The sequence below is a fragment of the Nomascus leucogenys genome, chromosome 16 (genome assembly GCF_006542625.1).
Source record: "Nomascus leucogenys isolate Asia chromosome 16, Asia_NLE_v1, whole genome shotgun sequence".
In the NCBI taxonomy this organism is placed as follows: Eukaryota; Metazoa; Chordata; class Mammalia; order Primates; family Hylobatidae; genus Nomascus; species Nomascus leucogenys.
The window spans coordinates 24229938-24256721 of NC_044396.1; positions in this window are offsets into that span (position 1 = coordinate 24229938).

Here is a 26784-nt window from a genome sequence, read left to right on the forward strand (position 1 = left end):
ACAAATCCACCAAAATCAAGTAAACGTTGCTAAGAATTTAACATGTAACTTTTCAGACTCAGATATTATAAATAAGGACAAATAAAATTCACTTTGAGATTTTGTCTTTTATTACACTAATCTATTTTCTTTATGATGTAACACACTGACATCTTACTTTAAAATACATCTGAGGGCATCTGGAAGTTTAGACTAATTTCATAATAATATAGAAGATTATTCATATATCATGTACTTATTGTTGCCTCGATCTAATGAATCAATAAATAATGTTTTAAAAATTCTTAGTTCAAGTTTCTGCAAGGTAAATATTGATAGTTTTTCCCACAAAGACAAAGGTTTTTAGGGGATTCATCAAAAAGTTTTAGCTCGTACAGGCATCTGAATGCAAAACATGTAGATGCACACACACAGACACACACTCAACCCTCCGTTTCTTGAAAAGCAGAAAGAAAGCATTGTTATATTTCTATATCACTATTTCTCCTAAGTATGGTCAAAACCACTTACAATGATTATAACTTTTAACTATTGTAACTCAATATTAGTAGGTTAATCCTCCTGGTTTTTGTAGGTTTTGGCACTAAAAGTCCAAATCCCAAGAGAACTTCTTCTTAGCTTGTTTTCTTAGCTCCAGACAAATCCACAGGCGGAGTGAAGAATTGAGAACTGTCTTTCATACACCAGTACCTTAGCAGACTTGCAGAGCTTACGGCTGCATGGAACACAGCTTTCTGCCACTACAAATGTTTCATGCACATCTTCTCAAAATGGCAAAATTTAACCTTTGTTAACATGACCCAAAGATATAACTTATTTGTAGCATGTAAAAAATAGGAGGCAAATTCATGTAGCTTAAAATTTTATGTAATAGTCAATGATGTTTCATCATTTCATCTTCTTAGGAAGATTGCCATATTCAAGTATTATCTATTAATTAGCTTGGTATCAGTCAAAGGTTCTGAATTATCTGAATATCTTGGAAATTACTTTCAAGTGGACTTACTGCAAAATATAATTTCTGCTGAAGTTTTTTAAAATGTCAGAATAATTATTCAATTTAGTTAAAAATGAATTTGCATTTTACATAACTTTGAATATTAAATATGATGAATGTTAACTTATTTGGCCATTTAACTTGAATACATTTATGGAAACATCCCCAAATTGAATAAAAATGTACATTTGTATTGTACTTAACATTGATAAATCAGAGTAGACATGGCTGTTTTCATTAAAGTAAAATTATTAAATTAGCCTTGTTTGTCAAAGTTTTACCTAATTTCTGTGAACAAAGACTCATAACATATTTCTGAATTAGTTTTTATAAAAATTGTGAAGTACATGTAAAGCACATTAAAAGTGTTAAACATTAAATTTTATTTTATTCCTGTAAATTTTAGGATTATTCAATTTCTATAAGGATTTATTATTTTCCATAAGTCAATCCAGTATTTTTAATTTAAGAGCCTTTGGAATTTAAGTTATTAATAATACTTCGGAGGAATTAAAAATGTTCCACAACCGGACAACAAAGGGCAAATCCTTTCTGAATAACAGACACTTAGGAAAATAAACACACAAAGAGAGTATAGATTTAATTCCATAATTTCCATCATGGGTCACGACTTAGTACAAAACCGTAAAAAAGTCATTCGTTCTTGTATCAAAGAACTATTGTCCTTCCCAAGGGGCATGGGATTCTTAACTGAGTTAAGCTTAAATGGAGAAACAAACAAAAAAAATTAGCTGAGCAGAGATATTTCATTACCTCTCATCCAACAGAACATTGCTATCTCTAAATTATTAATCCATTTACCAAATATTTGGAGGATAAAATTGGATTTTTTTTTTTTTTTTGAGACAGGGTCGCCCAGGCTGAACTGGGGGTGCTATCTCAGCTCACTGCAACCTCTGCCTCCCAGGTTCAAGAGAGTCTCCTAATTCAGCCTCCTGAGTAGCTGGAACTACAGGCATGTGCTACTACACCTGGCTAATTTTTGTATTTTCAGTAGAGACAGAGTTTCGCCATGTTGTCCTGTCCGGTCTCGAACTCCTGACCTCAAATGATCTGCCCATCTTGGCCTCCCAAAGTGCTGGGATTACAGGCGTCAGCCACGTTAAAATCAGATTTCAGTCATTGCTGCCACCAATGGGGAATAGCTTAACAAATGTAAGTTAATAAACCAAAACCAAAATACATTATAGAAATGAAAACTGAAATTAGAAAAAAGTAGATTATATTTCCATGTGGGATTCACCACTCAGAGCCAAGAAACGACACACCTAGGCTTAAAAGCTTAAATAAAGAGCACTGCTCTGGAAAAAAAGTCTACCATCTCTCTCAGGTGAATTCATTGGGTAACTTGTTGGAAGACCTCCAAACAGGTAAAAGTCATAAAATTATATAAAATTATTATATGATACTTTCTTACAGCTTTTCTAATGAGTAAAAGTTTTTATAAGTAAAATTGTGACTCACATGGATAAAATAAAAACCTGTGGAATATTTAATTAACTTCTTATTAATGAGGAAATGTGGTAGATGTTATAAACACAGCCAGAACATCTTATTAGTTCAAATTTATTGATATAAAAATATATTGTATAACATGCCATCATGCTATTTTATAGTTAAGGAAACTTACAAACTAGTACTTTTCCATTTTTAGAATCAAATTTTAATTCAGTTTTATATTTTAGTCCCAGAGAGATATTTGGGCTTTCTTAAATTTTGAATATCTTTGTATTTTGGCAGTTTTATACTTGTCCCATATTCTTTGATCATCACTGATTTTAATATTCATGCTAGTGATCAATTTAAAATTGACTTTAAAGTTATCAGCTTCCTTAATTTAGAGAATATTTCTCTACTTTCCACTTAAGACAAATTGTCAATATGACCAAAATCTGAACCTGACCTTTAGGCGAAAATACTGAATTACCAAGATTTCAAATTTTAGTTTTTTAACTGATACCCTGGTTTTGCTACTGTATATGTTGATCAAAATTGATAAAATGAATTCTGGTTCATGCTTGCAACTTTACCATGGTTACCTAGGACATGCTACATATGAATCTCAAATACTCCTTTTCCTGTATGGACTGAAATCAAACCTAAATATTGACTTTTTTCTCTTAGTACCATATTACTAATGTTGGCCTTCTCAGTATTACCACATTAATGGTCAGAAGAGTCACAGAAAACTACAAGGAAAGACATCAAGGAGAAGAGAATACTTTTTTATTTTTAAATAATATCAACATGTAACTTGACTCAAGCCAATTTTATTTTAATGCAAAAAGCAGGAGAACTGCTAAGGGACTTATTCATGGAGTCATTTTCTCTCTCAGTTCCTGAAAAGCATATCACAGAATTCGCTGTGCCTTTTCTAATGGCCGTAATTATCTACCTGTTACTATCTTATTTAAGAAACAACCTGTTTAATTCGTTAAACAGCAACATTGAAATATTAATTCAACAAAAATTTGCTGATGCAAGTTTTTACATAAATGCATTTTATTAAAAACATTTTAGTCAAATATTTAGAAAGACACATTTAGCCCATTTTGCTTATGAAAAATGCCAATCACATAAACTAATTTTCAAAGCCAGTCCTTGTTGTCAAACCAATCTTGGTCTGCTAGAAAAACTCTGACACCAGTTTTAAATTTAAATAGCTATATTAAAATTTATTCTGAGGAATATTATAAAATGCATTGAAAACCAAATTACAGTGAGTTTTTGAGACATATTATTAAAAGCATTCAAGCCAAGATGAGATGATAAAAATTTAGATTGACCATATAATTATCCAAACTAGAATTTTAAGAAGACATTATTAATAATAATGCCAGAAAAACTGATATAAAACAGAAGTCTTCATGTTTAACTCAACCATACGATGATTTATTCATTTAATGACAAAAAAGAACAAAATAGTCAATATACTGACCCTATCCAGTTCATTTAAATCAACGCAACATAATATACAGCTAAAATTATTATATATTAAGTAAGAATTATGAGAAAAAGGGGATTTTCCTTCATTAATCACAAATGAGGACAGTGTCAAACTGATGTAAAACTTTAGTAATTTTTAGTAAGAATTATTGATAAAAGTTAGACATAATTCCAAAAAGTCATACATTGTGACTGAATGTTTTTTCTGTATTTAGCACATAAATGAATTACATGATGTCAAACCAATCAGTATATTTAAGCAAAGCATTGTTTTAAGCATTTTTAACATTATTCAAAATTTTAATCTCTGTATCAGTCCTATGAAGTAAATATTTCTGCTATCCCTATTTTAAAGATGATCAAATTAAGATGTGGCAAAATTGAATGGCTCAACTCATGCTATGCATCATGCCCAGGCAGGGATTTCCAGCCAGGCCATCTGGCTCCAGGTTGCAGTGTTAATCATAGTGCCCTTTGCTGCCTTTGGTCAGTCATTAAAAAGCATCCTCCAGAACAAGCATTTACAATTGTTTTCTTGGTCCCCACAAGGGTTTTTCGCATTCTGGGGCAATGCATGATGCCAAGATTAAGGATTAGTGAAGGTCACGCCTTTATATTTGTGTATTTATTTATTTTGAGACAGAGTTTTTCTCTGTTGCCCAGGCCTTTATTTTTTTAAACTGAGAAGGAGAAAATGAAAGATGGAAAAGCAGAATGTATAGAGTGCCTCAAAGGCACAGTCTGAGACAGATCAATTATAGGAAGAGTTCATACAGAAGTTAATGATATGGGCACTGATTACTTAAAAAACATCAGGAACCCCAAAATACCTTTGAGATTCTTCAACTACCCTCCAGGGTACAAGTACTCCAGTCAGAAGACCATGTAGTAATATTTAGTGGAATAGGGCAAGGCTAGCAAAATTCCTGAAAACAGTTTGTTAGTTGTTTCTGAAAGAAACAACTCTACTATGCTTTATGCATTAATTATGTTTTTAATTTTTAGCTATATAGTATCTTAAATGAAATTTTATGTGTACTCTCCAGATATATTTTCCTTTTGATTAATTGTTGTCATTTAGCTTTTTGTTTCAGATTGAAAAATTAAACAGAAAAGTTCTCTCTAGTCTGCTAATAATTTAAAATAAGAGTATTTGTTAATATATTTATGAGAAATAAATACACATCTTGCAGGAAAATTTCTTAAAGTCTTGGTGAAATTCAGGTTATGAAAATTTCCAAAGAGAGTTCAACCAGAGAGGTTTTACCAGACATTATGAATTATTCAGAGTAGCTTCCATTTTATATGCCTATAAATTTGTGTGGTATTATTCCATTAGTCTGTGAGAAAAAAATAAAAATAATAAAGCCTAAAAGAATAAATTAAGCCTAAAGAAAACTGCAAAATTAGCTTAAGATGTTGGGCAAATATAATGCAGAGAAATGCATAGCTCCTTTTTAAGAAGTTGAAAATGGTATCTAAATTGCTATAATTTCTATTGCATTCAGGTAGTAATCAATAGAAAAAATAGTTTAAATCTAATTAAATGTGCTGTACAATTTTCAGATAAGGAATATATCCGGAAATTAAATAATTATGGTTAGTATTTTCAAAGATTTATCTTAAAATATAATTTTCTCTAATTCTATTGTTTAACAAAATATCAAACTATGTCAGAATGAAAAGCACACTTATTACATGGGAATATTACTTTTTCTTTGACATGCCTACCCTTTTATTTAAAGGAATTCTATTTTGTAAGGAGTTGGGCTGTATTTGTTTATGTATATAACATGCAATGAAACTTCTTTGATTCCAGTAGAGACCATAGTGTCTGCTAGAATTAGAGGTTTTTGTGGGTTTTTTTGTTTTTTTTTCTCCACCTATGAGATATTAAAGAACATCTTGCAGAGATAAGTAAGAAATTAAAAGATAAAAATCAATGTGAAAAGTAATAGGTCTATAATTTAGGATATCTGAAACCCTAAATGGTATTTAATAGCATTTTCTGAAACATACCAGATTATTACATCTTCATTTTGCAGTTTCAAAGATCTTGTTAATGTCTATTCAATAAAGGTCTTGATTGCAACTAATTTTTAAAAGTAATGAATTTCTGTCTGCCCTATGTAAATGACTAAGCTGGATGGACTAGTTATCTCATAATTATTATGAGATTGCAGACGTAATTGTGTAATTTTCTTCTAAATTAAGAAAATAAGCTTTACCACATCATGAAATTATTTTACAAAGAACATTTGAAAACACTAAGCTATATATTTTTATCCTCATTTCTCCAAACACAAAACTGATTGAAGAAAATACTTAAGAGATTTCAGATGTTTATATAGCCTATTACAATTAACTCAAAACTATATTATACTAGGGATTATTTTGCTCAATATCCTCTGGGTTTTTTAAATTTCCAAATATTGGTTGGAAAGCATGCTAACTAAAATAACTGAATGCCAATATCACCACAAACTTCCCCATCAGCAGTGACACTAATATTTCCATATACTTGAATCATGAGCTTCTTCTCTGGACTCTTTTACCTAAAGTTTTTTATCTTGACTATTGTGATTATTCAGGTAAACAGTATGATTTTTCCAATGAGTTTTCGTCTCAGAAGTCCCACATTTCCCTTCATAAGTCATTATTGCAAGTATTAATTTTCAAATTTAATATTGGTATTTTAAATGATTTTAAATATAACATAATTAAGTAGAAGTTGAATTTGTTACATAAGGTATCATTAATGAGAAAGATGAAGTGACATGAGTTGATTCATTTATCCTTTGTTCATTCCTTTCTCTGTCCCTTTCCTTTACAATTCTTAGAATTTACTAAGGGCTTGTCCTGAAGACACACAAAAAAGGAAAAATATGTATAGGCCTGTAGTAGCAAACAGCAATCAAGCAGAGAAGTGCCAAATTTAACATCTGGACTTCACTTATTATTTTATAAAGTATATCCACAGTACCAACAAAAGTTAACATTGCATGTTTCACTATTTGGTTTTTAACCTACATTCCAAATGGCTTTTACAACAGTTATAATAAAATGATAATTGCAAAGGCATTGTGTAGCTAAATGAAAATGTTGTAAATGTGATAATGAAACATGGCCAAAGGGTTGAAAATTAAGCAATAGATGGAGATAAAAATTTTAGACTAAAGTGTACAATGAAATACACACACAGCGCCAAACTCACTCCAACAAAAAAAAATCGCAACTAATTAACTTACTGCTGACCAATTCTTTTCACTTTGGAAGAGCAATATTTTGTCTGAATTCAACTCAGTAATAAACCAAATAGTATTACCAACTACTAATAAACCCACTAGATCCCTGCCAAACATCTGATCTTCTCTGATATATCTTTGTTCTTGATGGACTGAGAGGTATAGTAAAAATCATAGAATTTTCTTTTAACTTTTCTTGCAAATACATTGTGAATAGAAAGCAAAGTGTATGGAAGTTTGCTCTAAAATAATGCCAAGTCCTAATCAATAATGTTATTAAAAGGAACTGAAATAGTTGAAAGGTTTTATATTCACTTCTATAATCCCTTAACACTTACATAATTTTGGACTCTAATTCTACTATCTTAATTTACACAATATTCAGCAAGTTGAAAATTATTTTAAAATGAGTTTTCTGAGAACGCCAAGGAAAATGTTATTGCAAATAATCAACTTTTCAGATAAATGTTCACACTTTGGATCAGTTTGCTATCTTCTCCTCCAATATTGAAGGCAAGCAATATCTGATTTTGTGTCCGGAATTTATTCCTTCTGGTGGGTTCTTGATCTCGCTGACTTCAAGAATGAAGCTGCTGACCCTCACGGCGTGTGTTACAGTTCTTATGGATGGTGTGTCTGGAGTTTGTTCCTTCAGATATTCAGATGTGTCCAGAGTTTCTTCCTTCCGGTGGGTTCGTGGTCTCCCTGACTTCAAGAGTGAAGCCGCAGACCTCCACAGTGAGTGTTACAGCTCATAAAATTAGTATGGACCCAAAGAGTGAGCAGCAGCAAGATTTATCATTAACAGTGAAAGAACAAAGCTTCCACAACTGGCAAGACAACCTGAGCAGATTGCGGCTGCTGGCTTGGGTGGCCAGCTTTTATTCCCTTATTTGGTCCTGCCCACGTCCTGCTGATTGGTCCATTTTACAGAGTACTGATTGGTCCATTTTACAGAGTGCCAATTGGTCCATTTTTACAGAGAGCTGATTGGTGCATTTACAAACCTTTAGCTAGATACAGAGTGCTGATTGGTGTGTTTACAATCCTTTAGCTAGACAGAAAAGTTCTCCAAGTCCCAACCCAAACCGGAAGCCCAGCTGGCTTCACCTTTCAATTTTATAGGACTTGTGAGTAAAAACATCCATTATGTGATATGTGGTAGATACAATTCCAAGATGGCTCCCCAGATTCCCATGTGTACAACCTATGTATTTATTTCCCTTTGAGTGTGGGCAAGCCAGTAAATATAATGTGATAATTCTCCCTGGATTAGGTGACTAAACAGTTTAAGTTAATCGAAAGAGAGGTTATTCTAGGTAAGCTTTTAAAGCTCATCTAATCTTGTGAGTTTTTACTGCTCTTTGAAGATGAAGCCTCCATGAGTTATATAGCTGCAGGGTAATGCATTCTACCAACAAACATGTCAGATGGGGAGATAACTCAGAGGATCAGATGAGACTTAGTGCTCAGCTCTGTGCTAGGCACAGTAGGCACTCAGTAAAAGCTTTTTGAATGAATAGATTTCTTGATATATGTGATTTAAGAAAAATTAGTTATCAACAATAAATATTTAAATATTTACTAAATGTGAAACAAAATCTTTAATCTTCACTTAATATGTAAAAATAGTTTTCTCAAAATAGTATTGAGATTTGAATAAACTAAGCATAACCCTATATTTATTGTATTTCTTTAGAAGTTATGTTCCCTATAAGTCTTGAGAGCCTGTGTTTCTTACCTACTTCTGTGCCTGGTTTATAACACACCCAATTAATGCTCATGGATGGCTCCTTGAGCCCACATTTACCTTTCTTTATTTAAAAAATCTAATAAAACTGTCAAAAAGGCCAGAGGCGGTGGCTCACGACTGTAATCCCAGCACGTTGGGAGGCCAAGGCGGGCGGATCATGAGGTCAGGAGATCAAGACCATCCTGGCTAACACAGTGAAACCCTCTGTCTACTAAAAATACAAAAAATTAGTTCGGGTGTGGTGGCAGGTGCCTGTAGTCCCAGCTACTCGGGAGGCTGAGGCAGGAGAATGGAGTGAACCAGAGAGGCAGAGCTTGCAGTGAGCCGAGATAGCGTGCCACTGCACTCCAGCCTGGGTGACAGAGCAAGACTCCGTCTCAAAAAAAAAAAAAAAAAAACCTGTCAAGAAATGTGTAAATAATGAAGGTGGTGGTCGTGTCAGGGGAAGAAGGACAGGGCGATATTAATGGCCAAACATATCAGGAAGGATTTTGGAAGAGAACTATAAAGAGAAAATGGTAACTTTACAGTGGAGGAGCATGGCAGATACCACATTAGAAATTCAACCAGCAAAATTAATATTACAAATATTAATGTCTATACCAGGTGACTGTGATATGATGCATCGAGAAAAGCACACCATCAGGTAAAAACACATAGCCTCAATCTAATCATGAGACCACATCATACAAACACTGATTGAGGGACAATCTAAAAAAACACTGGCTTCATCATTTCAAAAGTGTGAAGGTCATGGAAGAAGAGGGATAGATGACATTTCATATGTTAAAAGATATTAAAAATTTGACAGTATAATACAATTATTAATCCTGGCTGGAATCATAGACTAGAAAAGGGACATTATTGGAAAACCATCAAAATTCAACGAATGTCTGTAGATTGGTTAAAAGTCTTACATCTATGTAAATGTTTTGGTTTCCACAATTTTACTGTCTTTGCATAAGATGTTAATATTGGGGAAAGAATAGGATATATGGGAACTCACTGTATTATTTTTTGTTACTTTTATTTAAAAAAATATATACACCTTGATTAATTTGGGGATAGGTATATACCCATGAAACAATCACCACAATTAAGGTCATAAACATGACCATCATCTCTCAAAGTTCCCTTCTACCTCATTTATTATTATTATTGTTATTTTTGTGCATGCATAAGAAACTTAAGATGTACCTTCTTAGCAAATTTTAAGTATACACTAAGTTATCAATAGATCTGGGTTACCATGCTGTATAATAGATCACCAGAACTTAATTACCTTGTATAATTGAAACTTTGTACTCCTTACCTTATATTCCCCTTTCCTATAACTTTTCTGTAAGTCTAACATTATTTGTTTTTTAATAATTAATTTAATTTAATATTTTGCATTGAGGATAATTTTACATATTCATTGGGTACCTAGCAATGTTTCAATACATACAATATATAGAGTGGTCAAAACAGAGTAATTAGCATATCCATCATCTCAAACATTTATCATTTCTTGTGTTGGGTACATTCAATATCCTCCTTCTAGCTATTTAAAACTATAGATGTTATTGTTAACTATTGTAATCCTACAATGGTATAGAACACTAGAAATTATTCCTCCTATCTAGCTGTAATTTTGTATTCTTTAACAAATCTCTCTCTACCTACTCTCTCCTTAACCTTCCCACATATCCTCTGTTCTACTTTCTACTTCTATGAGATCTTTTATTAGATGGCATATATGAGTGAGACCATGCAGTATTCCTTTGTTTCTGGCTTATTTCACTTAACATAATTTCCTCCAGTTCCATAATGTTGACATGAATTACAGGATTTCATTATTTTATGGATGAATAGTATTCCATTTTGCATATATACCACCTTTTAAAATCCATTCATCTATTGTTAGACAACTAGGTTGATTTAAGATCTTGGCTATTGTGAACAGTGCCTCAATATACAGGCATGCAGATGTCTCTTCAGTATAATGATTTCCTTTCATTTGGATAAATGCCTGTGTATTAGTCCATTCTCACATCGTTGTAAGTACTTGATACTGGGTAATTTATAAAGAAAAGAGGTTTAAGTGGTTCATGTTCCATAGGCTATACAGGAATCATGACAGCTTCTGCTTTTGTGGAGACCTCAGGAAGCTTACAATCATGGTGCATGGCGAGGAAGAAGTGAGGCATCTCACATGGTGTAATCAGGAGTGAGGGGAGGGGAGTTGCCACACACCTTTAAAATACCAGATCTCATTAGAATTCACTGTCACAAGAATAGCACCAAGAGGATGGTGTTAAACCATTCATGAAGGATCCACTTTAATGATCTAATCACCTCCCACCAGGCCCCACCTCCAAGACTGCGGATTAAAATTCAATATGAGATTTGGGTAGGGACACAGATCCAAACCCTATCAGCGTGGTAGTGGGACTGCTAGACCATATGGTAGTTCTATTTGTAGTTTTTTTGAGGAACCTCCATATTGTTCTCCACAGTGGTTGTATTATACTATTTCACATTCTCACCGAGGGTGTATAAGTGTTCCCTTTTCTCCACATTCTCACCAGCATTTGTTAATTTTTATCTTTTGGATAATAGCCATGCTAACTAGGATGAGAAGATACCTCACTGTGATTTCAATTTGCCTTTCCCTGGTAATTAACAACGTTGAGCATTTTTTCATATATCTGTTGGCCATTTGATGTCTTCTTTTGAGAAATATCTGTTCAGACCATTTGATCATTTTTAAATCAACTTATTTGTTTTGCTTACTGTTGAGATGTGTGAGTTCCTTATATCTTCTGGGTGTTAATCCCCTGTCATGTGAGTAGTTGGTTAATCTTTTCTCCCACTCTGTATGTAGCCTGTCCTTTCACTCTGTTGATTGTTTCCTTTGTTGTGCAGAAGCTTTGTGGTTTGCTATAATTCCATCTATTTTTGTGTTGTTGCCTGTGCTTTTGAGGTCTTATTCATAAAATCTTTTTGCAGGTCAATGACCTAAAGTGTAACCCTCATGTTTTCTTCTGGTGGTTTTATAGCTTTGAGTCTTAGATTTAGATCTTTGATCCATTTTTATTTTCCTATAAGGTGAGAGGTGGGTGTCTAGTTTCAATCTCCGCATATGAATATCCATGTTTATCAGCACCATTTATTAAAGAGACTGTCCTTTCCCCAATGAGTATTCTTGGCACCTTTGTCAAAAATTAGTTGGCTGTAGATACATTGATTAATTCCTGAGTTCTCCATTCTGTTAAATTGGTCTATGTATCTGTTTTCATGCTAGTTCATGCTCTTTTGGTTACTATATCTTTGCAGTATATTTTGAGGTCTGGTAGTGCAGTGCCTCCAGCTTTGTTCTTTTTGTTCAGGATTGCTTTGGCTATTAGAGGTTGTTTTATGACTAGATGACAAATTTTAGATTTTTTTTTCTTCATTGACTCTGTTGATTGCATTGGATAGTATTGTCATTTTAACAATATTAATTCTTCCCATCCATGAGCATGGAATGTCTTTCCATTTGTATCCTTTATTCAATTTATTTCATCAGTGCTTTTTAGTTTTCCTTGTAGAGGTCTTTCACCTCCGTGATTAAATTTATTTATTGGTGTTTTTGTTTGTTTTGCTACTGTAAATGAGATTGCCTTCTTGGTTTCTTTTTCAGCTAGCTTGTTCTTCCTGAATAGAAACACTATCAATTTTGTATGTTGATTTTTTTATGCTACAGCTTTACTGAATTTGTTTAGCATTTCTAAGAATTTTTTGGTAGAGTCTGTAGGTTTTTCTAGAAGTAAGTTTATGTCTTCTGTAAATAGGGGCAGTTTGATACCCTCCTTTCCAATTTAGATGAACTTTATTACCTTCTCTTGCCTAATTGCTCTGGTTAGGTAAAATTATTTTAAAATTTCTTGAAAATTGAAAATGAGGGCAATGAATTAAAAAATGAGTTTAGAAATCAAGCAGTCATTTAGATACATTGCAATTATATTTCTATTTCTAAGAACGATTTTTAAGTTTCTTAACTGAAAATCAAATGGAGCCAAATAAAATGTCTTTAAGAAAGAAAGTGAACAAAAATAGTATTCCATGTCTTCTCTACCACTCTATGCAAATGAAGACACTAGAATAACATTTAAAGAGGGTTGTGAGGAGAAAAATGTGTTTTCCTGAAAAAAATATACTTGAGCAAAACTTTGCAATGGGTTTCTAACTGATCTTATGATCTACAATCCAGTTTCTCCTTTGCAACCATAGTTTATTTCTAAAATTCAATTTTCTTATTGTCTTGCATAAAGCCTGTCAGTTCCCCACTGACCGAAAGTCTGTTGTATAAAATTGTTGTTTGGTAGCTTATGCTGTAAACACAGGTGGCTGCCTAACATCTGAACCCACTTTCTAAGTTCAGAGATCTTTGCCAGCCCCTATTTATTATAATGCTGAAAAGAAGGTCTTCGAGTCATTTCTTTTTTTCCTGTTTTGAATTCTGTGACATGTAACCTGATCTTCCAATCAACGGACCAATCCAAATTAGGAATCTGCAATACATACAAAATAAGCAAGGATAGTGCAGTCTACTCTAATCTTTGTGATTATAGTAATAATGATTTCATCCCTTTTCCATGGTCAGTAGTAGAAATAGTTGTAGGAGTAGTGTTCAGGGTCTGTTGTCATTGGTGTTAATGGGTGAGCTAGTGTCTATGCCCAATTGTAGCAGCAATGTCTCAGGCAAATTCTATTTCTATGTTGTATCCAAACCTGATTATTTGGCCCACCCAGAAGTTTTGAAATGTGAAAATCAACAATATCCTTTATAAATTCATTTTTTGCCTGATTTCATTTTTGCTATTTGTAACTAATAATTCAGATTCTACTAGCTCTTCCATTATGCTTCCAATAAATACTTCTTCAAAGGCATGTCAAGGATTTGAATAAGCAAAGGCATAGGCAAGAATTTTTTTTTAAATGTGATAAAAATTGACATGACTTAGAAACAATGACTCAGGTTTAAAGTGAATTAACATATTTTCTCTATATTAAAAAAATACTTGTTCACATTTAAGTTTAGTAGTTCTGAAATGCAATTAGTTTGTGTTGAACCTAGACATGCTTTTCTGGTCTTTCCCAAAAAAACTCCTGAAGTTAACAGTAAAATAACATTTTTCTAGTATCTTAGTAGTAGGAAAATGTTGTATAACAATCTTGAGTTTCTGTTTCCAGAGTTTGTTCATTTTGTTTTGTCGGTTGCTCTGGTTATCACTCCTATTTTGTGATTCTTCTTGAGATCTAAGTTTGGATACCTACTTAGCCAATAACAAACACTCAACTAAAAAAATTATATGTAATATACACATATGTATAATTTTTATATACACACACAATAGTAGGCTGCATTTGTTACAATTAATAAACCGGTATTGATACATTACTAAGTGAAGCCTCCTTTATTCAAATGTATTTAGTTTATATTCAATGTCTTTTTTTCTCTTTCAGAATCCCATCCACGGAAACACCTTACATCTATTGATCATGTCTCTTTAGGCTCCCGTCAGCTGTGACAGATTTCCAGACTTCCCTTGTCTTTGATGACCTTGACAATTTTAAGGATTAATGGTCAGGTGTTTTGTAGAATGTCCTTCAATTAGGATTTCTTTGATATTTTTTCCATAATTAGCTTGGGGTAATGTGTTTTAAAGAGGAAAATCACAGAGGTAGCATGCCATTTTTAGCATGTCATATCAGGAGTACATACTATCAACATGACATGTCACTGTTGATGTTAAACTTATCACCTGGCTGACATAGTATTTGTCAGATTTCTCCACTGCAAGAATCATCGTTTGTTAAAGTTTTAGCCCCCCTTTCAATATTATGGTCTTTGGAAGGAGGTCACCAGGCCCAATCCACACTTAAGGAGTCAAAAGTTATGCTTTAACTACTTAAGGTGCAGTATTCATACAAATTATTTGAAATTCTTCTACAGGGGAAGATGTCTCACTTCTCCCCCATTTATTTACCTGTTCAGTAATTTGATTATGTCACTATGGATTAATGGATATTTCTTTTAGACTTTGGGTTGTAATCTGGGACTACTTTATTTTATTATTCAAATTCTTCCAGCTTTGGTCACTGAATCTTTTGCATTTGACTCCTGATCCCCTTTGACATATCCATTAACACTTGTTGTTGCTATTTTATAGGAAAGAAAAAAAACATTTTCCTCATATTCCGGCACTACAAGATGATTTAAACTTATTTATTTTCTGCTCCAGTCCTAGAATCAGGCCAAATTCCACTAATGTTAATGCTTTGTAATGTGCTATCCTTTATTATTCTTTGTTTCTTTCTCACTTTTTCTTTCCCACTATCCATCTCTCTGTTCTTCTCTATCTTCCTCTTTAGAACACTTTTAATAATCTTTTCCAACTACTTCTGTAATTTATTTCTCAATATATTTAAAAATTCTTCAAAATAAATATTTTCGTTTATTTGGATTGAAAAATACTATAAGCTAGTCCGCAGAACTTACTTATAATTCACAAACTATTCCTGTATAATCTTTTACAGCAAAATAAAATAATATTTCCTGGCCTAAGATCTAATTATGAATTTTCATGGCATTGATGTCATGGTTTGTGTTAGTAAACTCTAATTGGGAGCATCCTCATAGTAATTTTTTTTTTTGTCTTTGATGACCTTGTCATTTGAGATATTTCCACATAATAAGATTTTGGTTAACATTTACAGCAAGAATAACAGATACATCTGCATTATATATCAACCATAGTATAGGGTACTTTTTTTCTTTACTGGTGATATGAACTTCAATTACTAAGGTAATGACCATTACATTTCTCAACTGTAAATTTACTATTTTTTTTCTCTGCAGATAAAAGTACCTTGGAGGGAGACAATTTAAGACTCTGTAATTATCTTATTTCATTTTTTAAAACATTTTTTATTTTATTTTTCTTAGAGACAAGGACTTTCTCTGTCACCCTGGCTGGGGTTCAGTGGCATTAACATAGCTCACAGCAGCTTCAAACTCCTGGGCTCAAGAGATCTTCCACCTCAGCCTCCAGAGTAGTTGTGATTACAGATGCAAGCCACTGTGCCTGGCAAAACATTTTATTTCTAACCAAATGTTTTAGTACCAATTTTTTTTTTCTTCCTGAACCTACTGTTTCTATGGTGATTACCAAGTGGCAATTTAAAAAATTCCGTAATTTCTTCAGTATTTTGCATTTTATTATAATGAAGAACTTTCTTCCTATATCTTTATTTACTTGATTATATCAGTATGGACTCATGCATTATTGTATTCAATGGCTCAAAATACCTTACTGTATTTATTTATTTAAATGATCTATTTACCTCAAATTTGGTGAGATCCTCTCCAAGTTACATTCTATATATTTTGATTTTTGCAATTGATTGCTATACAAATAATAGTATCTCAAATAATGCTTTCCAGGAATTTAGACACACACAATTATTATGACAATATAAATTCTCATCCTAACAAATTATTAAATATTTAGATTGCATTAACAAAATATAAAACAATAATAGCATTTTAAACAAAATTTACCTAAAAATAATTATCACAAAACCTTAAATCATTTTAATCAATGTAGATATACTAGCTACAAGAAGAATGATTTTCTTTAGTTTTATTTTCCAAAACAAACAATCTTAAAAAGGATTGACTGAAATGATAAAATTAGATTTCCAACCTGGGGATACATGTTACTGTGAAAACTCCAAATGAAGTGCATGCATTTCTTCAACCTATGTTCGTCAAGCTTCAGTTTTTCTGAACTTCATTTGGAAGTGACCTTGCGTAGTAATAACTATTGAACTTAGTAGGTATCTGCGATTTCTGAAGTTAATTATCATTCTTGCTTTAGTGCCTTCCTGCTGTGTTTGCTCATTTAAAAACAATAGATGATGATGGCTAAATAATTAATTCCAGATAGGGAATCTGAGTAGGTTTTGTTGTTGTTTCTGTTTGTTTAAATTTATGCACAATTTGAGGATTGTGAGGGAGAATGAAGGAATTCCTATTTTATTTCCAAAAGACTTTTGTTATTTTTCATAACGTTTATGCCTTTGCTGTTATGGCCAGAATTCTGGTTGAGTATTCTAATAAAAAAGGAAAAGTTGGCCATATTTGCTTTATTATACTTTAAATAAAATGCTTACTATTTTAAAAGTTAGACATTTGACACTATGTATAATGTTTAATTTTATTTTTGTGTTTTTTAATTAAAAAGTAAATATAGTATATATTTATGATATAACACAATGTTTTGATGTATTTGTACATTGTGGAATGGCTAAATCCAGCTATTTGACACATGCATTACCTCACATACTTACTATTCTTATTTTGTGGTGAGAGCACTTAAAATCTATTATCTTAGCAATTTTCAAGTATACAACACATCGTTATTAGCTGCAGTCATCATGATATATAATAGATCTCTTGAAGTTACTCCTCGTGTCTAACTGAAATTTTCTGTATTTTGACCAACATCTCCCCAGTTCCCAACTTATGGTCTCTAGTAACCACCATTTTACCCTCTGTTTCTATTTTAACTATTTTACACTCCACATGTGAGATCATGTGGTGCTTGTCTTTCTGCACCTGGCTTATTTCACTTAACATAATGTCCTCCAGGTTCATCCATTTTGTTACAAATGGCAAGATTTCCTTATTTTTAAACAACAAGTAGTATTCCATTGTATATATATACCAAATTATCTTTATCTATTCATCCCCTGATGGACACTTATGTTGCTTTTATATGTTGGCTAATGTGAATAGTGCTATAATAAACATGGGAGTGCAGATAACTCTTTGGTATACTGATTTCCAATCCTTTGAATGTGTATACCCAGAAGTAGGGTTGCTGGATCATACAAGAGTTCTATTTTCACTTTTTTTGAGGAACTTCCATACAGTTTTTTATAATGGCTGTACTAATTGACATTCCCACCAACAGTGTACTTTACAAAGATTCTCTTTTCTCCACATTCCTGACAACACTTGTTATCTTTTTTGTTTTGTTAATAGCCACAGTGATAGGCATGAGGTGACATATCATTTTGATTTTTATTTGCTTTTCTCTGATGATGAGTAATGTTGAGCATTTTTCCATATACTTATAGGCAATTTATATGTCTTTTTTTTAAAGAAATATATATCCAGGTATTTTGCCCACTTTAAAATCAGGTTTTTTTTTAACTATTGAGTTTTTTAAATTTTCTTTTATATTTTGGATATTAGCCCCTTATCAGATGTATGACTTGCAAATATATTCTCCCATTCATAATTTGTCTCTTTACTATGTTGATTGATTCCTTTGCTATGTAGAAGATTTTGTTTGATGTAATGCCATTTGTCTATTTTTGTTTTTGTTGCCTCTGTTTTTGGAGTTGTACCCAAAAGATATTTGCCTAGACCAAAGTCATGGAACTTTCCCGCTATGTTTTCTTCCAGTAGTTTTACAGTTACAGGTCTTATGTTTAAGTCTTCATTTAATTTTGAGTTGATATTTGAGTATTGTATGAGGTAAGGGTATACTTATATTTCTCAGCATATGGATATCCACTTTGAATGCCATGTTTGTTGCAGAGACTGTTCTTTCACTATTGTGTGTTTTTAGCATCTTTTTGAAAGATAAATTGACCATAAATGCATGGATATATTTTTGAGATCTCTATTCTGTTCCATTGGCCTATATGTCTGTTTTTATGTCAGTGCCATGCTGCATTGATTACTATAGTTTTGTAGTAGATTTTAAATCACGTATTGTGATGTCTGCAGCTTTGTTCTTTTTGCCAAAGATTGCTTTAGCTAATTGGGGTCTTTTGTGGTGTTATACAAATTTTAAGATAGTTTTTTTTTCCATTTCTATAATGTATGTCATTGGAAATTTGATAGCGATTATAATGAATTTTTAGACTGTTTTGAGTCATATGAACATTTTAACAATATTAATTCTTCCAACTCGTGAATCTGGTTATCTGGTTATCTTTCTATTTATTTGTGTCATCTTTTCTTTTATCATTGTTGTATAGTTTTCAGTGTACAGATTTTTCACATCCCTGGTTAAATTTCTTCTTAAGTATTTTATTATGTGGCAGCTATTACAAATGGGATTATTTTCTTCATTTCTTTTTTGATAGTTCATTTTTAGTGTACAAAAATGCTACTAATGTTTGTATGTTAATTTTGTATCCTGTAAATTTACTGAATTCATTTATTAGTTCTAAGAGGTTTTAGTGGTATTTATAGCTTTTTCTATATCTATGATTATGTCATCTAGAGCATTACTGTAATGTGTAAGAAAATTTCACACATTCCTTTCCAATTCTAATGTCTTTTATTTTGTTGTTGTTGTTGGTTTTTTTTGTCTAATTTATCTGGCTAAATTTCCCAGTAATATGTTAAATACAGGTGTGATGTGGTTTGGCTCTGTATCCTCACTCAAATCTCACACTGAATTGTAGTTCCCATAATCCCCATGTGTCATGGGAGAGATAAAGTGGGAAGTAATTTAATCATGGAGGTGGTTACCTCCATTCTGTTCTCATGATAGTGAGTGAGTTCTCACAGGATCTGATCTTTTTATAAGGGGATTTTCCCCTTTTTGCTCAGCACTTTATCCTTCCTGCCACCATGTAAAGAAGGACATGTTTGCTTCTCCTTTTGCCATGATTATGTTTCCTGAGGCCTTCCCAGCCATGCGGAGCTATGAGTCAATTAAACGACTTTCCTTTATAAATTACCCAGTTTCAGATAGTTCTTTATTAGCAGTATGAGAACAGACTGATACATAGTGACAAAAGTGTTCACATCCTTGTTTTGTTACTGATCTTAAAGGGAAAGTTTTCCTTTTTCACTGTAAAGTATGATGCTAGTTAGGAGTTTGTCTTATATGGCCTTTTGTGGTGTTAAGGTACATTTCTTCTATACTTAATTTGTTGAGAGTTTTTATAGCAAATAGATGTTAAATATTGCCTATTGTCTTTTCTACATCTTTTAGATTATCATATGGTTTTGTCATTCATTCTATTAATATTGTGTATTACACTTATTAATTTTCTTATTTTGAAACATGTTTGCCTTCCAGAGATATATCCCCTTGATCATGGTGAATGATCTTTTTACTATCCTGTTGAATATGGCTTTCTAGGGTTTTCTTAAGAGGTTTTTCATTAAGTTCATGAAGGATATTCATTGGAAGTTCTTTTCTTGTAGTATCCTTATCCAGTTTTGGTTTCATAGTAATGCTGGCTTTCTAAAACTTGTTTGGAAGAATTCCCTTCTCTTCAACTTTTTGGAAGAGTTTAAGAAAGATTGGTATTAGTGTTTCTTTAAATATTTGGTAGAAATCAGCAATGAAACCATCGGGTCCTAGGAATTTCTTTTATAGGAGACACTTTATTAGAGAATCAATCTCATTACTTACTATTAGTCTATTTAGATTTTCTATTTTTTCATGATTCAGTCTTGGTAATTATATGAATCTAGAAATGTATTTATTATTCTAGGTTATCCGACTTGTTGGCATATAATTATTCATAGTTATCTCCTATAATCCTTTGTGAATCTGTTGTATCAGTTGTAATATATCTTCTTTCACTTCTGATTTAATTTTTGTGAGTCTTCTCTATTTTCTCCTAACCTAGCTAAAGGTTTGTCAATTTTGTTTATCTTTTCAAAAAACCAATTCTTATATTTATTGATGTTTTCTATTGTTTTTCTGGTCTTTATTTCATTACTTCTGCTCTTTATTATTTTATTTCTTCTACTAACTTTGGGCTTAGTTTGTTCTTCTTCTATTTCCTTGAGTTGTAACATTAGGTTGTTTATTTAGAAATCTTTCTTCCTTTTTGATGAATTTGGTTATTGCTCTATAATTCCCTATTAGAACTGCTTTTGCTGCATCCCACAATTTTGGTATGTAGTGTTTTCACTTTTGTTTATCCGAAGGTATTTTTATATTATAATCCCACATATTTGTAAATTTTTTGAAATTTGTCTTATTGATTTCTAGTTTCATATCACTGTGGTTGAAAAATATACTTGATATGATTTCATTCTTTTTAAATATGTTAAGGCTTTTTTTAAGCCTAACATGATCTATCCTGGAGAATATTTCATGTATAGTTAAGAGGAATGTGTATTCTACTATGTATAAATGGAATGTTCCGTACATGTCTGTTAGGTTCATTTAGTCTTAACTCAAGTTCAAGTTGAATGTTTCTTTATTGATTATTTTGTCTGAATGATCTGTCCATTATTGCAGGTGGATCACTGTATTACAATCTCACTTTCTCTTTAGATCTATTGATATTTGCTTTATATATTTAGATGCTCAAATATTGGGTCCGTATACACTTATAATTGTAATATCTCCTTGATGAATTGATCTCTTAAACTTTTTGGTCTCCTTTTATAGTTCTTCCTTAATTTCTACTTTGTCTTATATAAGTATGGCTACACCTGCCCTCCTCCTTATTGATTTCCATTTGCATGAAATATCTTTTCTATCTTTTTATTTTTCAATCTATGCGTGTGCTTAAATGTGAAGTGAGTATTTTGTAGGCAGCATGTAGTTGGGTCTTGTTTTACTCAACCATTCGGCTATTCTATATCTTTTGATTAGATAATTTGATCCATTCACACTCAAAGTAAGAACTCACTACTGTCGTTTCTTTTTTGTGTGTGTATATCCTTTGCTTTTTTCTGCCTTTCTTCCTGTTTTCCTTCATGTTTAGATAATTTTCTCTAGTATATGCTTTGATTTATTACTGTATCTTTTGTGTATCTACTATGGGTTTTAGCTTTGTTATTACAATGAAACATGCATAATACATCTTATAGTTATAACAAGCTATTTTAAGCTGATAATAACTTAGCTTTACACATAAAATAAATCAATAGTTTTACGTCAGCATCCCCAATTGCCAGCATCTTATTATTGGTGTCACAATTTACATCTTGTTATATTGTATATTGTTTAACAAATTATTGTATCTATTATTATTTTAATAGTTTTGTCTTTTAACATTCATATTTAAGATATACAAATGATTTACACACCATCACTATACTATTAGAATATTCTGAATTTGACTATAAACTCACATTTACCAGTGAGTTTGATAAATTTACATATTTTCATGTTACTAATTAGTATCAATCTATTTCAGTTTGGAGAACTCCCTTTAGCATTTCTAGTAAGACAGGTACAGTGATGATGAACTCCTTTAGCTTTTGTTTCTCTAAGAATGTCTTTATCTCTTCTTTATTTCAGAAGTAGAGCTCTGCTGGGTAACATATTATTGGTTCCCAGTTTGTTCTCTTTTTGTTTTCTTTTCTTTTCATTCTTCCCTTTCCTTCCCTTCCCTTCCCTCCCCTCCCTCCCCTCCCCTCCCCTCCCTCCCTCCCTTCCCTCCCTTCCCCTCCCTTCCCCCTCCCTCCCCTCCCCTCCCCTCCCCTCCCTTCCCTTCCATTCTCTCTTTTTTTGCTTTCAGCACTTTGAATATATCATGCCCTTTCCTGGTCTGTAAGAATTCTGCTGAGAAGAAACTCCCTTATATGTGATATTATTATTTTCTCTTTCTGCTTTCCAAATTCTCTTTGTCTCTAATTTTGACAGTTTGATTATACAATGTCTGGTAGTAGCTTTTTTAAATTGCAGCTAATTGAAAACCGTTGACCTTTCTATACCTGAATATTTATATATTTCCATAGATTTGAAAAGTTTTATGTTATTATTTGTTTAAGTAAGCTTTCTACCCATTTTATCTCCTTTCTTGTCTTTCAGTTCCCTTGGTTGCTTCACAAGTACCTGTGCCTTGCAAACTATTGCCAACACAGTAACAAAGGTGTCTACACACTGGCACCAGTGCCATTACTGGCCCAGGTCCCCAAACTGCAGTCCTTCCACATGGGCCCATGTTTCAGGCCTCTGCTCTGTGGCCGCTCCATGGGCACCTATAATTTAAAGTTTGCTGTCTTGGTCATGTTCCATATATCCTGTAAGCTGTCTTCATTTTTCTTCCTTCTTTTTTTTCTCCTCTCACTGTATATTTTCAAATAACCTGTCTTCAAATTCGAAATTCTTTCTTCTGCTTGGTCAATTATGCAATTGATGCACTCTATTGCGCAATAATTTTTTCATTTCATTCATTGTATTTTTTCAACTTCAAGATTTCTGATTTTTTGTAACTTCAATTTCTTAGTTAAATTTCTCATATTTGCACTTATTATTTTTAGTTCCATTGAATTATTTTTTGTATATTATCTTGAAGTTCACTTATATCACTTTACAAAATTATACTGAATTCTTTGGCAGTTCATGTATGTCTATTTTTTTTAGCAATCGGCTACTGGGAGATTACTGTGTTCTTTAGGTGGTGTTATGTTTTGTTTTCTTGTATGTGTTTCTGCTGCCATATATTGATGTCTGTGCATTTCACGAAGCAGTCATCTCTTGCAGACTTTATGGACTAATTTCAGTGTGGAAATATTTTCCCCAAAAAAGACAGTGTGATGTTCTTGCTGGGTGGGATTCAGCACTTCTGGCACCAATTATAGCGCAACTGTGTTGTCTCTATGCAGCCCTGTCAGCTGACCTCTTTAAGATTGCAGAAACATTTAGCAGCAAATGCTGTAGATTTCCATAGTGGCAATGAGTGTTGCTGAGGTCTTTGGTGGCAATGGCTGGTGAGGTCCTTCCATTTTTTTTCTCCCATCAGGGAATTTGTAGTTAAGGGCATCTCTCTGCCCATTGGGTCTGGCTTGCAGTCCTGCTCCCAATGTTGGTAGCACCAGTGTCTTGTGAGTGATGCCCATGAAGTAGCCACAGAGCAGAGGCCTGAAACATGGGCACAGGTGGAGGGACTGAAGATTGGGGACCTGGGGCAGTAATGGCACTGGTGCCAGCGTGTAGACACCTTTGCTACTGTGTTGGCAATAGTTTGCAAGGCACAGGTACTTGTGAAGCAACCAAGGGAGATGAAAGTAGGAGCACAGCTACATTTAGAATCTGAGCAGCTCCAAGGTCAGAGTGGGGCCTAGCTGTCTATGGTGGCTGAGCTGATGCCTGGCTGTCATGCAACCCCATTGCTGTGTTAGTAATATTTTGTAAGAAATAAATGCTTGTGAAGTCTCCAGGGAGCCAGGAATGGGAACATAGGCATGCACAGAGTTAGACTGGCTCTGGGGTGTGGTCAGTGCTTAGTTCTCTATGGTGGCTGTGCCAGCATCTGGAGCACAGGCATGCACAGTGAGTGATTCGCTCTGAAATGAAGTATAAGCCAGTTCACTGTGCCAGTGGCTTCAATGTCTGAGATATGGACAGGGCCACTGCAGCCGTAGAGGCTAGGTCTAGAGTGTAGACACATGTGGTTTAGCCACAGCTCCAGGGTCAGGATACACTCAGGTTTGGGAGAGGCAGCTGCTCCTTTTTTTAAACAGCTCAACAGCAGTCACTTTTGTGGTTGGAGGAGGTCGTATGGCTGTACCATCTTGTCTGGTATTCTCTGGCAGGAATACCTGTTGGTTACCTCAGTGGCAAGAGATGCTTGTGTCTTCTGCAGAGCAGGTTCATAGGGATGGTGGTAATTCCTGCCATGTGGCTTTTACTGATAGCCTCTACCTTTCTTCTTTACTCTAGCAGTCTATTGGTATCTCAGATATGCTGATCTCACCAGTGATCCTTTTCATGTGGATAATCTCCATTGCTTTTGCCTTTTTCTTTCTTTTTTCTTATGTGTATGTGTTGTTTTTTTTCCTCACTGTGTTGCTGTAGATTCTTTAGAATGCACTTAAGTCCTTTCTGGGCTAGTTTGTTTTATGAATAGCTGTCTACATTTTGTGTGTGTGTGGGGGGAATGTGGTCTGGTATCTCCTACACTGTCATCTTGGTGATGTCATTCTTAATCTGTTCTTTATAAAAGAAATTTTTAAAGGCTAAATATTTGTATGCAATAGCTTGCATTTTGAAATAATAAAATAAATAACAAAATTATAATATTCATGTGAGTTGAAAGAAGTATGTTTTCTGTGGGGAATATGAACTTAATTTAACTTCCTGAAGAATTTTGAAAGATGTGATTAATTTTATGTACTAGATACACTATAAGGGGATATCATCTATGGGTACCAATACAGAATTAAGAAGGACAAAAGGTGGTAGTAAGCCTGGTAAAGAATGTCAGAGTAAGCACAGTGTAACTCCTGATATAAGTTGAATGTATGATAACTATTTTCTAAAAGTAGGATGATATTTAACAACTATATACACAAATTGTACATGAATAGACTGAAAATTAACTACAGCTTTTTACCATGCTACTTGTAGTTCTTAGGGTATTTGCTTACCCAAAAATAAAATCAGCTAATTTTATATTTATGAATTTATATATTCCTTTGGGTCTCTATTTCTTCCTCAGTACTCCATGAAAGTTTACTTCAACCAATTGGAAACTCAAAGAACAGATTATATTATAGTCTTAATTTGGGTTTGGGTTACATGAATCAAAATAAGAAAAACAGGTTAGAGGTTCTTTCTCTAAATGTATGCTTGTAAGATGCCTATCATGCAATCATGGAATGACGTAAGGTGGAAATGCAGTTAATTTCACAGGACTTTTTTATTCTCTTATCTTAAACATGAGATATTATTAATGACCTACTCTTTCAGAATCACTGAAAAAGCAAAGAATGGTGGTGATGTTGGTTAATTAATCTTATTCTAATGCATACTACTCAAGAAGTTTCTTTAATCATATTTTCAACTTGGAGAAAGTGATGGTGACAACAGCCCATTCAGAGCAGCCCCTGTGAGGATGCTGGCTGCAGCAGGGCAGGTGTGGCTGGGGCTATGCCCTCTGTAGGGCCAGCAGAAACTAGGAACAGTTGAGAGACAGCCACAGTTCCAGCCCCAGCATCTCTGCGCTCTTGGAGGCCCTGGAAGTCCCTTTCCGCAACAGGCTTGGAAGTGACTGATCTCACTCCCTGGCCTCTCCCAGCTCCCAGAACCTGTTCCAGGGTGGAGCAAAGGTGTGGCCAAACCCAGGTGCTATTACAACCCTGCTAGGTATGTGGGTGTTCTTGGGGGGGACTGACACGCCAGTTCCTCTGTCACCTCAGCCTCCTCTGGACTTTGGGTGCCAGTGAGCCTGGAATGGATGCTGAGGGGGTGCTGAGGGTGGCTCAGCATTGACCTGCAAGCCCCCCATAGAACAAGCAGCCTGGGTGCCATGGACAACATGTTGATGGTGACGGGAGGCAGAAAGCCTCCTGGGTGGAAAGGGGTGGCTCCCTAGTGAAGCCTCACCTTCAAGCCAAAGATGGCATGAAGCCTGGGGGCCAGGCTGTCAGTTGCAGGTGGAGTCTATGGCCCAGAGGCAGAACTTATGATACTTTTTCTGATCCAACCCATGGCCCAATCAGCACATACTTTCTCCCTTATGAATCCAAAATACCCCAGCTGGACTCACACAGATGTCAGGACTACCGGCTGTGGAAAGGAGCTACCCACTCCAGGTCTCCTCTCCACTGACAGCTAGACACTCACTAGGGTAACCTGCCTGCAGAATGGAGCTACCCACTCTGGGTCTCTTCTCCACTGAGGGCTGCACTCATGAGAACAACTTGCATGAGGAAAGGATCTACCCACTTTGAGTCTCCCAAGAGCTGTTCTATCACTCAATAAAGCACCTCTTTGCCTTGCTCACATTCCAGTTATCTGCATACCTCATTCTTCATGGACGTGGGACAAGAACTTGGGACCTGCTGA